The sequence below is a fragment of the Lepisma saccharinum genome, chromosome 10, assembly GCF_977018435.1.
Source record: "Lepisma saccharinum chromosome 10, izLepSacc3.1, whole genome shotgun sequence".
Taxonomy (NCBI): Eukaryota; Metazoa; Arthropoda; class Insecta; order Zygentoma; family Lepismatidae; genus Lepisma; species Lepisma saccharinum.
The window spans coordinates 55,323,663-55,339,989 of NC_139238.1; positions in this window are offsets into that span (position 1 = coordinate 55,323,663).

Genomic DNA, 16,327 nt, shown 5'->3' on the forward strand with positions numbered 1-16,327 from the left:
GTCTAAAACTTATGAAAATTTTCTGCCACCGGAAGAGTTTGAACCTACGACCATCAGATTGACAGTCCTGAACGGTAAACACTACCCTACAAACGTTCGCTCCTGAAATAAGTAGAAGGAGCTGACCAATGTGAAATGTAGATGCAAGTCTCCTCCTACATGTAATGTGCAAACAATACTCGTTTGTAACAAAGAAAACGAAGGTACTACGACTCGGCGAAAACATTTAATGGAGAATTGCACACGATGAGAACTTTTCATTCGATATTTGCGGAGGTATCTTTGCATTGAACTGGACTGGGTAAAGGGGTAAAATTACTATGTCCTAAATTGCCACAAATATAAATAGTTATTTCATTAATATTTGTCAATGTCATTTAAGCAGTACACAGTTATCGTTAGAGTATGATAATTCACGATCTTATACATGAAAATATCCCTTCGAACGTGTGTCAATTCATTTATTTGTTTATTTTTTATATAAATTCCATATGCAGAACAATGGAGCCACTATACACAGATATTACAAATAATGTTACCATGCACTTGTTTAATAGAAGGGGATTTAAAAAGAAGACGAAAAAGAACCTGGGACCGCAATGAATGCTTTCAAGAACTCTAACCAATACACTACGCCCTTTGTTTCCCTTGGAGCAACAGTTCTTAATTATTCCGTCGCGTGAATATTGTAAACGTTATCCTGCAAAAAGAAGTTCAATACTCTGATATAGCTCTGTACTTCTAGAATTACTCTATACACATGCATTTGAAATTTAACTCTGAATTTATTTATTCGTTGTTAGTATATCTAATCTTGTGAATATATTTTATTTGTATTTTTATAACGGTTACATGAACGTCTACGAAAGAGTTCCTTATAATAATCTTCGGTTGACCAAGTTGCCAATATAAACAAATGGAATACAGATTGTCTTCGAGCTTACATTGTTGAAAAGGAGCGGATACACGTATTACTATCCCAATATTTAGTCAATAAGGTTTCTTGTTTGTCAGAAGTTATCACTTAAACTATTGCATGTTGAGCTAGTGCCCAAAATAAAATGAATCATTCTTCAGATTCTCTTTAAAATTCGACTCTGGTCACTTGTAACTTGCTGGGTGCAGACACTGTGCATCGACGCACAGTATTTTGTGATAAGAAGCGACCTTGAACAGCGTGAGTGAGTCACTTTGAACGCGACTACCAAGCTTGTCTGCCTTTGAAAACCAAGTCATTTTTCTTTCACCGTTTCCGAACGCGATTGCTATTGTAGAAGTATATATTCTCTCAAAAGAGCAAGAAAGGAAATTAGACCAATGTTCTCCCGTCGTTTATAACCAAATATTATCTATTAAACCAAAGGTTCACGATTGTCAATAAACCTATCTGAGCATAAGGTGGATGTAAATAATAAATTTAATAGAAAGATTTTCCAAAATTTCTCTACCACTGTCTACGTCAGGCCAGTACCCGGAAGGAAAGGAGGGTCGCATGCCCCCCTCGAACCCTGAAAAATTTAAATGTGAAACTGTCAATACCTACGAAAATAACATCGTCGATTTTAGAAATGTGTAAAAATTTCAATTTTGTTCTTACATAAATTAATCTGTTTCTTACGCAAAAGTCTTCAGGCTGCAATATTAGATAGTTTTAGTTTTATAATGCAAGGCTAGCAGAAGTCCGATTCACCGATTTAGTCAGGACAGTGCGTTACTTTCAATCCCTGTCCCGACTTTTTCGAACTGCAATCGTGATGCGAGATGTCTCTTTATTATTGTTTTTTTCTTAACTCACAATTAGACATGTTCTTTATTGTAATAATAATTCCTAGTACGCAACATTTAACTTATAAATATAATATTTTCTAAACATAGAATTATCATGACTTTTCAATGGCGCTCGCACTATTTGAACTATTTTGTAGTATATGTCTCTCTCTCTCTTTCTCTCTCTCTCTCTCTCTCTCTCTCTCTCTCTCTCAAAGAAATCCTACGTATGGGCCTGGTCTACGTCAATGACAGAAATGCAAGCAATATTTTTTATTTATTTTAACCCAATTAAAGGAATGTGGAAGAATTTAAAAGAAATAAGAAAGAGAGGAACGACTGTTCCTCTACTTTAAAAGTTGTTGTTCTTCGAGGAAGAAAAATAAGAAGTATTTACTTCAGCACCTTAACACAGTGTCCCACGAGTCTCTCTTGATTAATACTGTCAAATGTGAAGTGATTTTATGAATAAAATGTTCCGCTTGTTTACGTCTAATGTTGCGCAGATTTGTTCGAAAACGGTGTAATTATTTCGTGTTACCTTACGCAACAGCAAATACATTTCATAAGACTGTTCTGAACACGAGACTTGCGTCAGTAAACAAGCATTTCGTCTGTTATATTATAACAGGAATATCGTCCTGCAATGATCAAGCCTCTAGATATTTTCCATTAATAATGTCTATTCACAATAATAAGTTAGAAGAAATAATTCGCATTTTCACAACTACGTACCAAAAATTCTCGTTTTCCTTCATCACTTCGAAAATTATTTCTCGAAGATATCTGCTATACTACAAGAAAGCAATTCAAAATTAAAGTAAAAGTTCAACTACATGTATACCCAACGACATTTACAATATTGGAGGGACAGAATACTTAAAAAGTGTTGTTTCAATCGAAAATAATGGTGGTTAGTGGTTAGAGTTCTCGATTGGACTGTTAGCGATCCCAGGTTCAATCCTCCTTAGAAGGTGTTCTATTTTTAATTCTCCTTTTATTATAAACAATAGCATGGTAACATTATTTGTAACAGCAGTGTATAGTGGCTCCATTGTTCTGTATATGGAATTTATAAAAAATAATCAAATAAATGAATTGACACACGTTCGAAGGGATATTTTCATGTATAAGATCGTGAGTAATGATTCTCTAACAATAATTGTGTACTGCTTCAAAGACATTGACAAATATTAATGAAATAACTATTTATATTTGTGGCAATTTAGGACATAGTAATTTTACCCCTTTTCTCACTCGAGTTTAATGCAAGGATACCTCCGCAAATATCGAATGAAAAGTTCTCATCGTGTGCAATTCTCCATTAAATGTTTTCGCCGTGTCGTAGTACCTTCGTTTTCTTTGTTACAAACAAGTATTGTTTGCACATTACATGTAGGAGGAGACTTGCATCTACATTTCACATTGGTCAGCTCCTTCTACTTAATTTCAGGAGCGAACGTTTGTTGGGTAGAGTTTACCGTTCAGGACTGTCAATCTGATGGTCGTAGGTTCAAACCCTTCCGGTGGCAGAAAATGTTCATAAGTTTTAGACCTATCCCATTGTGTTCATTGTCCACGCCGTGTGAAACAGAATGATTCAGTTTGGAATTAACGATGGGGGAGGGGGAAATACTAAATTACAAAATCTCCATTTCAACGAACCGAGAAGTGGTCAAAGATTGGAGAATTCTTATAAATGTTAAAATTACATTCATGTTTTTAGAGGTATAACCGCAGGTAAAATCAAAGATCTTACATGGAAGATTTTATCTTGCTCTGAACTAAGCCAAAAGGAATTTCGAACCGATCTAATACTTCTCCAATACATTTCAAAATGTTATTGAATGTTTCATGTCGATAATTTGACCAATGTATCAATTCTTGACGCTGAGACGATATTTTCTGAAACTACCTCTTCTCTTCAGTCTCTTCTGTTCTTCTCTTCTCCTTCTCCTTCTCCTTCTTCTCTCCCCTCCTTCTGCTCTGCTTTTATCTCATATCGCCTTCCCTACTTTTCTCGCATCTTATCTCCATCCCACTCATCCCCACTCCTCGTATCTCCTTTCCTGTCTTAGATTTCCGACTCCACTGCACTCTTCTCCTCTTCTTTTCGTTCTTCTCTTTTTCTCTCCTTTACTCTACTCTCCACTCCCCCTCTTCTCGTCTTCTCTTCTCTCATCTCGTTTTCCTTCTCTTATCTCTTCTTAGCTCCATTTTCCTCCTCTCCTAGAATCTTCGTCCATTCTCCTCACTACTTCTCCTCTCCTCGTCTATCCTCTCTTTCTTTTCTCCTCTACTCTTCCTCTTCTCCTTTCGCTTTCTCTTTCTCCTCTCCTTTGTCACCTCTCGTTTTCTCTCACCTCTTTTCCTTTCTGTAAACTCATCAGCGGAGAAATACCAGAAAACCTATTTTTTTCTTTGAGAAAGAATTTTGTCACTTGCGGTATCATAGTGATATTTTTAATAATTTTATACAATAATACTTGTTTTCATTTATTTCGCGTATTTAATATATATATATTGTGCATGTGGCAACCCTGAAATTGAGCCTAACTCTACACGCAACCCACCAACGCCTTGTGTAAATTGAGTTGCCTAGTTTAAAAGGTCGTTGTTCTAAAATATTTGAGAGACACTGTACAATGTATAAGCAAATATTCTGAAATATTTGAATCCTAAAGGTTCAAAAATATTTTTTATCGGTTGATTTTGCATGGAATGACCCACAACCGACTTCACCACAATACGTATAATTATAGTTTATCAGTACCCACAGTTATCTCTTACAGTTTTCCACGTGGTCACGGTGTTTTCTCTGATTCCGCTCCATATGCCAGTATCAGTTTTAGATTTCTGTACCACGAACGCAATATAAACATAAGAGAACAAGCTATTGGAAAAACAGCAAAATTACTACGATAAGATGATCATAAAGTTCATAAGGTAGAACAGCTCTAGTTTATTAGACACACAAGCGAGGAAAATACTTCTTACGTATATGTGCTCGACCATATATTGTGAAACGAGAGATTACAAATCTCTGTGAACTCTTTGACGGAAGAATAAATCAGTAGGTAAGTATATATTTCTGCATTTGCTACTCGTTTATTTATTTCAAACAGTATTAGGCTATAGTGCGTTATACAGAAAATTTCAAAGTACAGCACGTTTATACATAAACGCATAAGCACATATCACAAACTAAAGGAGAATGTTAGCATAAGAACGAAATACTAATATTTGACAAGAAGAAGAAACATATAAAGATATAAACAGTAATATAAAATAATCCAATTCCTAAGACATATTTTAAACACCAGAGAATCCAAATAGAACATGTTTATATTAGAAACACCTTAATTTTTAAAAGAAATTGGGTCACACATGCGTACGTATAGGGGTCCAGAAGAATAGGTATCGCCTCTAAAAATGTAAAATTCCAATGCAGAATGTGTCAAAGAGCAATGACAATTCAGAAGGCAGAAATATTTCCAAAAGTTTCGAAAATACTATAATACGAGGGATCGAAGGGGAGGAGCACGAGGACACTTGCCCCTTCCGAAAGTAATAAATATTGGTAGCATTATATTAAACGAACAAATCCGAGTAATCCTTTTCCAGATAGTAAAAAAAAAGTTCAACACAAATACATTTTTTTGACTAGATTTAATAGACATTGAAGTAAGTGAACACTAGAAATTGAATGTGGGACTTGTGCAATAACGTTAACTGGTTAACTGATGTTACAAAATAGAAAGTAATCAAGGTCAAACATTTCCAAAGTTTGTGACAGTTTCCTCTCAGGCAACGAAATCTCAAATTGACCTCTTTCTTTCTGAAATTATTGCTAATATAAATAAACGTACAACTACTTCCATATCACAAAAATCTGCTGTCATCTTCTGATCAAAGGGTCCTTGGTTCGTTTCCTGGTTTTGTTACATTGAACAGTGGTTGTAATTCCACTTTGACAAACTATAACCTAAAACTAACTCTTGTAATTGTCTTGATGTGAATATTATACAGGATGTACATAAAATAATACAGCAGTTTCACCATTTTCTTATTTCTCGTAACGACAGGATATGAGAACAATATTCAATGCACGATCCCTTGGGACACGGCATACATCGCTCGGAAGCCCATTTCCTGCCACATTCGTATCAGCATGTCTGATGTGATGGACTGAATGGCTTAATCAATCTGGTTTTACAATTCAGTCAGATCGGTCGGTAATGGTGGCACATAAACATGGTATTTCACAAATCCCTAAAGAAAGAAATCACATGATATAGGTTAGGGGGAACGTGGTGACCGCGGTAGAAAAGCAGAATGCTTTCTGCAGGGAAGTCGCCATTTTTCGACAGTGGCGTCACTTGCGGCAGTGATGGAAAGTACAAGTTTGCGGTATGTTTAAAGAAAATCTTTCACAGTTCTTCTTTAATACATTGTGACATTTGTTCTCATACCCTCTCGCTACGAGAAATAAAAAATTGTTGAAAATGCTATATTATTTTATGTACACCCTGTATATAGATGTGTTATATTTTTAATATCTACATAGAAAGATCTGTACATTATATATCCAAAGTTACGCCTTATGCTTACAGCATGTTCTGCACTCCTCTCAGGAACGAATTCTAGATCCACCCTCACAAAGACTATAACCGTAAAACCATAAAGTATAATATTTACAGCTTTTATACCGTTAAGTATAATTCTTAACGTTCCTACCTCCTCACAGACCCGTTTTCTTACGTCCAAGAAAATGGCTGTCTGCTAAACGTATTAATTATTACGGTTATCGTTATTGTTTAAACGAGATTGTGTAATGTCTGCGTAGAGGCAACGGAAATAACCTTGCTGCTTGCCGGCATGTGTGTACTTTTTTGAGAATAAGTGCTTGTCTTGTAGCAGGAAGAATTCACAAACTCATAACTTAATGGCAAAAGAAAATGTCCAATATCTATCAAAGGGAAATTACAGAGGAAGAAATAATAAGAGACAAACATTAGGTACGAAAGTTTCACTAAATGGGAAATATGACATTTTTTTTCTGAATTACAATATAACTTTTAATTTTAATTCAGACATATGTTTCGCTCAATTTTGGAATTCCATATTTTAATTGTTTTTTAAAAGAAGTTCGTAGTGGTTTAATTGACTTGCATTCAGTAAAAGTATATTATTATGTGTTATAGTGTATTGAGTTCCCCATTTTGTTGTAATTTTTGTTCACCAATGTTCATTCACTTCATAAAAACTTCGCTATGACATTGATACGCCTTGTTTATTTTACGATGTATATGTTTTATTTGTAATTTCTGCAGTAATATCTTTGATTTATTTGTTTGTGTTAATATTGTTGTTAGTGTTAACAACTTTATACGTTCTGGTTTAATATATTATTAAAAGTGATACCGGAAGCGGAAGTCATTTCCAGTTTCTATACATTTGTAAAACTATCCAGTCTGCACAGATATATTGGTTATGAGTTGCCACGACAACAGTCCTCTTTTTCAAGCAACTCTTACCGAAAGTTTATTTGAATTGTGATGGTGTATGTATGTACCTGGTGTTAAGTAACTGTGAGTGTTCTTTAGTGATAGAACAACATACACGTTGTAAAGGTAAGACAATTATATTTTAATTGTTCCGCTATCACGTCCTGACAGGGTCTGTTGTAGCCCAAATATAAAGGAGTCTCATAACCTTGCCGCCGAAGGGGATGGTACAAATACCGTGACGTAGTAATTTTGTTGTTCACAACTGAAGGAACGTCTCAACATTCTAGGTACACAAAGTAGCATAGGTTAACCTTATGCGAGAGTTTCACAGAAAATGAGTATGGCATTTTTTTGGAACTCGACCATTTCCCTCCAACTAAATGTTTCCTTGTCGTTTCTCATCGAAAATCTACGGAACACACCGGCGTACGTAGAGGGGGTGTGTGATCAGATTTTGAAGTGGACGTTTCTATTTTTTAAGAAATCGTTCAAAACATGTAGTACGAGTATATAGCGTGTAGGGTGAATGTTGGAGGACGTTTCATTAGAGATCAACACTAGTTCATCTAAAATGCTTCGAGATGAAGAATTTTCTCAAGAAGCAGATCATGAGGATCATGTGAGTCATAACATGAACTAATTAAATTAAAAATGAAGATGAAGAGAATAATATCCCAGAAGATGATGGAAATTATTTCTTGAGAAAAGATGAGATAACTCGATAGAAAAAAGGTGCCATTGACCGCTCATGTCCAAATGTTCGCACAAGAAGTATGAATATTTTTATGCCTTCCTGAACAATCAGTGACGTGCGGTCATGTCGACACTTTGAGTAGCAATCAGTGGCGTGCTCAATGGAGGGTTGGTGTGGGTCATACTCCGTCCCCCTTTAGGGCCCAATATTCCTGAAAAAGAACGTCAAAAACAGGAAAAGATTGCAAAATGATGAATGAGTACTAAAAAAAAAGTACATGTAACTCCCACCCCCTTTCGAAAATAATAATAAAAAAAGATTTGATTTGACTACTAAGCCAGAGATCGCGTGTTCGAATCTCGGCTTGGCCACGAGTATTCTTTGTGCGTGTCCCTTCATCAATTTTATTATTTATTATCTTCGCGATTAGTCAAAAGTGGCGGAAAGCGAAGTAAAATAATCCAAATCAACCAATGATTTGATTTTTCTTACATATTGTCGCTTTTTGTCACATTTGGTTAATCGTGAAGATGACATGATAAAATTAATGAAGAGACACACACAAAGAAAACTCATGCAAAGGTCTGGGTTCGAACCCGAAACTCTGGTGTCGTAGCGCGTTGTGAAAACCACTCCCCCACGATTGGTTGATTTGTTGGTGGATTTGGTGTTTTAAGTCCATTTTATGCACAGAAAGAAAGCCGGTAACAAAATTAACTTTTTAGTAGTTTATTCAATAATATTCATTTGGCTTTTTGAGTTTTGGGATACATTTTTCATTCTAAATTCTTTCATTATTCACTAAAGAGTACAACACATAGGAACAAGAATCCGTGCTCGTCGCGGGTCAGAATTCCGGCCTGGATTGTTCTTTGTGAGGTCCCTTCATTAATTTTATCATATCATCATTCATCCTCATTTTCGCGTTTACCAGATGTGGAGGAAAAGCGAAGCAAAATAAACCTATCTGTTCCTATAGGAGATAGACTGGTGGACCTGAAAGCACGTGCTTTCAACCATTACAGCGGGGAGCGAGGGGTCAAGGGAAGGTAGAGGCAGAAATCTTCCCTTTCCCTTCGGGCGGCCGTTTCTACCTGGAAGTGGTGAGGCGGAAGAAACGCCAGCTAACACAGTTTTACCTGCAGATCGCACCGAGGGACGAGAAGCGCGTGGAAAAAAAGTGTTGCATGTGAGCTACCGCTTTAACAAGACAATAAATATTGTGATTTGAAAATAATTTGAGATATGAGATTGATCGATCTATCTCTGCTAGACTAGCTACTCCTCAGTGCACGTCACTGTGAACAATGTGCAGCTCAAAACGTCTCCTATCCAGACGTTTATAGATGACACTACTGTGAAGATAATTGTGGAAATTATCAATAGGTACATACAAATAATACTGAGAGAATTTGTAATGGATAGAGATGCCAAATTGACCATTGAAGCAGTAGTAAAAAAAGGAAAAAAGCAGATTAAATTTGTGTGACGTCATATATGAAATAGGAAAATAATACAATGGTCACTATTAGATAAATCCTGTAAAGCAAAAGAGATTGTGAAAATGTATATGTATTCGAACTGCAATTTCTTTCAATAGAAAAGGTTCTCAAAAAAAAATGTATATTTTCCAAAAATTTGACATTGTTAAATTTACACAATTATTTGAAGCGTATGGTCAACAAAAATAATAATTCTTGTATTTCCTATTCCATAATTTTCTTATAATTATTATTTTATTTCACTACTACAAGGAAAGATTACGTAATGGTAAAAATAAATGGTGTTCTGCATAGGACGCCGAATTTGAATCGAGTGCTATTGTTTTGTTTCGAGATTGGTAGACGTGTTCTTACCACTGGTGGCATCTGTTGTGATTCCGATTAATGTAGCCTCAATTGTTTTGACTCGTTTGTTGTGGTTTCCTTCCGAAAATCCTCAAATAATCCACGGGTGTGAAACCCATCCATCCGTTGAGAACGACTGTGTGTTGTGGGTTTTGGCAGGTGGAGTGTAATCTTACACCCTGTGATTTATTTTTATGGGGATTTGTGAAATTACAGGTGTACGCCAAAAAGCCACGAACCCTTTTGGAACTGAAAGCTTATTTGGAGGCATCGGGACAGACATCTGCGAGAGGGTTATCAATAATTTTGTGGAGCGTATAAATGCATGCAGACTCAGTAGGAGTGGATATATGCCTGACATTGTGTTTCATACGTAAATGGGAGATGTTACTGCTTACATATATGTGAAATATAACTATTTTCATGATAATTTCCATATTTTTATTTAATTTTCTAATTCGGGGTACTATATATAAAAATTGTTGTTTGAGCGGAAGGTAAGGCGTGGTGTAGTGTAGTCGACCTCTGTGGCGAAGTGGTTAGCAGGGGCTCTGGGTTCTGGATTCGATTCCCGGTAAGGCATGGGTATTTGTGTTCGTCCAGTTGATAAGAAACAAAGAAAAATGTAAGATTTGAAAAGTGTAAAAGTGAGAAAAGTGGTGGGGGATACCTCCATGTAGGGGGTATTTCCTTTTTTTTTTAAAAAAAATGGTAATGCTTAGAGTTCTCGACTGGGCATCTAGTGGTCACACTTTCGAGTCTCCTTACGGCGTGTTTATTTTAAATTCACCTTTTATTAAACAAGAGCATTGTAACATTATTTGTAATATCAGTGTAGAGTGGCTACATTGTTCTGCATCTGGAATTTATTAAAAAAAATAAACAATAAATTAATTGACACATGTTAAAAGACATATTTTTACGTATAATATCGTGATATATGATACTCTAACGATAATTGTGAACTGCTTCAAAGACAAATATTAATGAAATAACTATTTATATTTGTGGTAATTCCTAATTTTACCCCTTTACCCAATCGAGTTCAATGCAAGGGTACCTCCACAAATATCGACTGAAAAGTTTTCATCATGTGCAATTCTCCATTAAATGTTTGCACCGATGCGTACTACCTTCTTTCTCCTTGTTACAAACAAGTATTCTTTACACATTACGTATAAGAGGAGAGTTGCATCTGCATTTCACACTGGTCGCTCCTCCTACCTCTTCTCAAGAACGAAAGTTTGTAGGGTATTGGTTACCGTTGTAGATTGTCAACCTGATGGTGTTAGTTCAAACCCCTACAATGGTAGAAAATTTTCGAAAGTTTTAGACACATCCCATTGTGTTCATTGTCCACGCAATGTGAAACGGAATGATTCTGTTTGGAATTGACGATGGGGGGAGGAGAAATATTAAATAACAAAACCTGCATTTCAACGCACTGAGAAGTGGAGAAAAATTGGATAATTCTTATAATTATGAAAATTACATTCATGTTTTTAGTAGTATAATCGCAGGTAGAATCAAAGATCTTACGTGGAAAATTTTATCTCGCTCTGAACTCAGCCAAAAGGCATTTCGCACCGATCTAATACATTCTCCAATTCATTTTAAAATATTATTGAATGTTTCATGACGATATTTTGATCAATGCATCAATTCTTGACGCTGAGACGATATTTTCTACAAATACCTCATCTATCCTCTCGTCTCCTTTCTCTTCTCTGCTTCCCCTTCTTCTCTCCCCTACTTCCCCTCTGCTTATATGTCATATTGCCTTCTTTCCTGTTCTCGCCTCTTGTCTCCATCCAATTCTTCTCCATTCCTCTTATCTCCTCTCCTGTCTTAGATTTCCGACTCCACTGCACTCTTCTCCTCTTCTTTCCGTTCTTCTCATGTACTCTCTTTTACTCTACTCTCAACTCCCCTCTTCTCGTCTCTTCCTCTTCTCTCAAACCTCCTTTCCTCTTATTTCTCTCCCTCCGCTCTTGTCCTCCTCCTTGCTCCATTTTCCTCATCTCTCCTCGCATCTTTTCCCTTTCTCCTCATTACTTCTCCTATCCACATCTCCTATCTTTTCTTCCCTTTTTTACTTTTCCTCGTCCCCTTTTCTCCTCTCATTTGTTGTCTCTTTTCGTTTGCTCTCTCCTCTTTTCATTTGAGTATACTCATCAGCGATGAAATACTAGAAAATCTATTTTCTTTCTTTCAGAAAGTATTTCTTATTTGCGACAAGTGTAATACAGATATATTTTTAGAGTTTTATACAATAAAATTGGTTTTATTCCTTTCGCGTATTTCATAAATATCTATTGTGCATATGGCAACTTTGAAATTGAGCCTAACTCTAAACGCAACCCACCAGCGCCTTACGTAATTTGGGTTGCCTAGTTTAAAATGTCGTTGTCCTAAAACTTTTGAGAGACACTGTACCAGTTAATTTTGAATTTCAAGTCTGAGATAATTGTGAATCTCATTGCGTTGTATACGTCTGAAATGTTCTTGTAGTATTAAATATTTGACGCAGTGGCGCAACAAAATCGCCAAGTACGAAGCCCGCAAGAAAAAATCAAGGTCCCCCCATGTACAGCCAGCTCAGAAAGAACTCCTGCATCTAATCTGATAATGCCGTGCTACGCAAGGCAGTCCTGGCTAGTAAGAAAACATGTCCGAGCCCTCATTTCCATCCACCCTGCCCACCTGCTTATCGCTTGAACACGATTCAAACAAGACCTTGAACGAACTCAATAGACCTAACCTACAGGAGGAAAGGGAAGGGGGGGGGGGTGTTTAGATTTGCTGATATTCACTGAGAAGCGTGGATTTCCCTTCGACAGCCGAAAGCATTACGTTGTTGATTTTCGATCTTCCCACCGAAGTTCCCTAATTCGATTAACGGCCTGCAGATGGATGTTTTTTATGAAGTTCCCTTCGTCAATTTCATTTAATTATTATCCATCCTGATCGTCGCGTTAGCCAGAAGTGGTAGAAAAGTGACTCTATATAACCAAAAACACAAATACATTAGTGATGCAGTTGCAGATATATTCACATATATAAATATCAGTTTGCGTGAGCCCACCCGTAAATGTGTTCTGATTTTATTCATGTGTGCCGGCAACAATCCATCAAGTATAACACTATTTGTTTTACCTGTAAACAACTTCATTTGATCTACTAATTGCGACTTATCTACAGTTAATTACAGGATCATTTCACTGTAATATAACCACACTAGGAAAAGAAGTGCGGCTTTACAAATGCAACACTGGAATGAATCTACGTGTATCCGTGGGAGTTAGGATTTTTATATGATAGTGGTAAATGTGTCTCTTTGGTGTTCTTGTGTGCGTGTGAGTTCGCTCACGCACGTAATCTCTTAGATGAATTGTGTCAGTTCAAACACAGCACTTGACATGTTGATCTTGTTACAAAAAATATGTTTATTACAACTAATGTAGGGGAATTAGAGGAGCCAAATAAAGACATCTGAAAACAAATGGACAACGTAATGCGTTGCGAAGCCAGAGGTCCCAGGTTCGAATTCTGGTCAGTCATGAATGTTTTTGTGCATCGTCATTTCATCAATTCATCCTTTTCATAATCGAGATTAACACGAGAGATAGAAAAGCGACGATAAAATAACAAAAACCTTTGCTGCCTTAGTTGTCTCATCACGATCTCGTCGTCGAAGGTTCCAGGTTCGAGTCTCATGGGGGTGTCCTTTCACAAATCTCACCCAACAATCGTTCATTTTTATTCTTGCGACTGGGCAAGAGTGGCAGAGAAAAGCGACGTTAAATAAGAAAAATGCCAGTTTCTAGGGAGATACGTAGAAGGCATCTCAAAGCCTGGTCAAGGGTAAATACGTGTGTCATTGTAAATTTTAAATATATACCTAGGTAACCAATCAAACGGAAAACGAATTCAAAACACAATGTTGGAAATTTTAACATATTCCATGGCTCTACAGCCCTGGAAGGGATTTGGTCTATCTTCTGACTGCCAGTCTCCTTCCCACAATCCTACCTAGAAGTGTGGAGATCTTCAACCGGTAATGGGGTGACGTAGAATCGGCTCGTCGAACCCTCAGCCGTTAAAGGAGATTTTTATGTTACACTATTCACTCGTAGCTCCCCAATTTCTTCACGATGGTGGGTTGCTACCGGTCCTATACACCGGCCGAGAAACCAGAGACTGAACCTAGGCGGACTCGAACCCATGCCGTCACGCAGCGCCTTAGATAGCACGGTCTTAGGCTACTTTTTTTTTAAGAAATATAAGAAGGCATTGACTGGTTGATATTGATTTAGTTTATTTTACGCTAAATAACGAAATCAAATCAAAATTAGTTTTTTAAGTTGAGTTGCATTATATTCCATTATTAGCGTTACTTCGTTTATCAGTTATGAAATTTTAAAATGTTCTTAATTTCAATTTGAACCACATATTAATTTTAATAATTACAGCAGCCAAATTCGTTTGTTTGGATGTTGTTTGTCTACTTCTTATGCTGACAGACTAATCGGGGCTGCACCTACAGGTTGAAGTGGGTACCGAATCACTATGTGCCTCCACATATCAAAACCGAACTCCTTGTTTACGAGGGACGATATTACAACTGCAACATCGGAGAGGACTGCATGTTAGTTGTTTCATAAACTTTATACAAATTTTTCATCATGAAACGAATGTAATTGGGAATCGAGCCCTTGTTCTTGACGACGTAGTGTGCTCTACTAATCACTCCTCCACGTATGTCAGCAGTGCGGGTTAAGAGTTTGACATGTGAGTCTGAAATTACAATCAATGCGTGCATGTCTCTCTGCTCCCTACTCACCTCCCACGCCCCCTTTGCGCGCACACAACACACCACGCTGACGCATTCACACACCAGATAATTTCATAGCTATCACGGCGCGGGCATTGGTATCGCTCAGGCTCTCAAGTAAAGCAAGGGTATTGCGTATTGACTTGCAACTTATTACAGACGTCATCCAATGCAAGGAAAAAGAGAAGAAAATCTAATTTGCTCTCGATATCCAGGAGTCTTCGCCTCAAGGACGTGCACCTTACAGTAGTTCGATAAAAACCTGTTTCTGTTGCTCCAGTCAGTGTTGGCTGTCTTGAGACCTTAACAGTGCTTTTTCGTGCTCGGTTCAGGAGGGGGAGGATAACGTAGTACTTGATGAGGCGAGTGTACAGTCGGATTCTTCCAAGGAATTTAAGTAATTACTTTGGATGGCTGGTTGGGGCTACACTGATGCCCGTTTGAACCAACGTCGATTTATTCGCGAGTAAGAGTAAACTCAGAGTTAACCCACGAATCGGCTGATTATCTGCTGCTCCAACAGAAACGCCGTGTAAGCTGGGAGTAAAGGCAGGGTCGGCGAGTAAAAGTGGAGTAATGGCAGCCATCCGCAACCGGTAATGCATCACTTCAGAATTTCAAAACTAAATACATGTAAAATGGGAAGTAATAGACTCAAACTGCGTATGTAAAATGCGAGAAATTTATGTATAGTATGTTATTAAATATATACTCTGGCATTGTGCACATTCTGCAGTACAGAGTTTGTAAATTTGAACGTGCCGTGCAATACAAACGTAAACATACACCCAGTAGCCGGAAAAAGTGGAATAGTCCTCCTAGCCATAAACGATCGTAAATACTACGTGAAGGTACATGTATACATAGAAATCTACTGTAAACATCACTGTAAAACTACTTACTATGATCGCAAGCTGCAATAAAATATCAACATTTATTCATGTAAATATTTCCACCTGTCTTTGTCACATGCCTGAATTTTTCTTGTGGCAGTCGCTTGTCACTGTTTACGGAGATATCAAAGACTGCGACTGCGAATGACACTATTACTTCACATCAATAGACCTTGCCCTTTCACGTTCAACAGTGAGAATACTGAGTCCGCTAACTTTGGCGTGAATCATACTACTCTACACTACCTTCCAGGAGTTCTTCGTAAGTTTCAATTTTGAGAAAGATAGTTCTTCTGTTGTGGATATTACTACCAAGAAGAGTAAGAAACAAACAGAAGACGGGTTCAGGGTACAAAGAGTACTTGAAGCTAGCGTAGAGTTATCAAGGAGAATAAACTTTACCAAAGCACTTAGGGAGAATTCACACCGAAGAGACACGCGACACGCGACACGAGCGTTTCACACCGAAGAGACAAGATGCACATGACACGCGGCAAGCGACACTGTTCTTTTTGCTCAGTTTGCATGATGGTAACGATATAATTGCTTAATCAGCTTATTAGTCACCCGAAAAAAAACGTAACAAGAGACATGTAAATTGCGTTGTAAAATTTGTGCAAGTTATTGAAACTTGAGAGAGGCATGTTGTGCATGAGAAAACTGAGAAATAATATGCACTGATCTCAAACTGTATACGCTAGACTTTTCAGCCTGGATAAAGCGAATATCTAAACACTAGAGAAATGGTTCTCAACCTTCGTGAAACCATGTCACGGTATTTT